Source organism: Oxyura jamaicensis, unplaced genomic scaffold (genome assembly GCF_011077185.1).
Source record: "Oxyura jamaicensis isolate SHBP4307 breed ruddy duck unplaced genomic scaffold, BPBGC_Ojam_1.0 oxyUn_random_OJ47713, whole genome shotgun sequence".
Classification (NCBI taxonomy): domain Eukaryota; kingdom Metazoa; phylum Chordata; class Aves; order Anseriformes; family Anatidae; genus Oxyura; species Oxyura jamaicensis.
The window spans coordinates 1-1,139 of NW_023306033.1; the positions used below are offsets into that span (position 1 = coordinate 1).

The 1,139-nt window shown below is 64.5% G+C and overlaps 1 long non-coding RNA gene across 1 annotated transcript; it reads right to left on the reverse strand.

The window, feature by feature from the left end:
• Window positions 1-225: 225 nt before the first annotated feature.
• LOC118158841 lies at window positions 226-590 on the reverse strand. The gene is made up of 2 exons (XR_004746911.1): window positions 458-590; window positions 226-370 (listed from the first exon to the last, which is right to left on the reverse strand). It is a non-coding gene; the product is annotated as an uncharacterized LOC118158841 (long non-coding RNA).
• Window positions 591-1,139: the final 549 nt, after the last annotated feature.

The following is a 1,139-nucleotide window of genomic DNA, read 5'->3' on the forward strand; positions in this document are numbered from 1 at the left end:
CCCGGGTCCCCATCCCCTCGGTGTCCCCCCGGGTCCCCATCCCCTCGGTGTCCCCCCGGGTCCCCATCCCCTCGCTGTCCCCCCAGGTCCCCATCCCCTCGCTGTCCCCCCGGGTCCCCATCCCTTCCCGCAGGACGCAGGCGAAGGACCAGGGGTTTTTTATTGCCCGTCCCCGGGGGTCACCACTCCGTGTTGGGGCCGCGGCGCCCCCGTAACGCCCCGGGGGGGGCCGGGGGGGGCAGCGTCAGCCCCTCAGGCGTGCAGGAAGCGGTTGAAGGCGTTGTAGGCGGACTCGAGGTCGAAGAGCATCTGGCGCACCTGGGAGTCGTCCAGCTCGTCCGAGGCCGACATCCCGCTCAGCGTCTGCAGCCTGCGGGGAGCGGGCGGCGTCGGCGGGGGGCCCCCCCAAAAACGTCCCCCCCCAAAAAACAGCCCGCACCCGGCAGCGCGCACTCACCACTGGTTCACCTTCTGGCGGCCCTCGAAGTCGGGGGGCAGGTGGCTCATGCGGTTCATCGTCTCCATCAGCTCCCGAAGGTCGGGCTGGATCTGGGGGCGGCGGCCGCGGTGAGATGGGGCCGCCCCAAAAATACCGGGGCCGCCCCAAAAATAATACCGGGGCTGCCCCAAAAATACCAGGGCTGCCCCAAAAACACCGGGGCCGCCCCAAAAATAATACCGGGGCTGCCCCAAGTATACCAGGGCTGCCCCAAAAATACCAGGGCCACCCCAAAAACAATACCGGGGCCACCCCAAAAATACCGGGGCCACCCCAAAAATAATACCAGGGCCACCCCAAAAACACCGGGGCTGCCCCCAAAATAATACCAGGGCCACCCCAAAAATAATACCAGGGCCACCCCAAATATACTGGGGCTGCCCCAAAAATAATAGCAGGGCAACCCCAAAAATACCAGGGTCACCTCAAAAACAATACCGGGGCTGCCCCAAAAACAATGCCGGGGCCGCCCCAAATATACCAGGGCTGCCCCAAAAACGCTGAGGCCACCCCAAAAATAATACCGGGGCCACCCCAAATATACCGGGGCCACCCCAAAAACACTGGGGCCACCCCAAAAATAATACCGGGGCTGCCCCAAATATACAAGGGCCACCCCAAAAACACCGGGGCCGCCCCA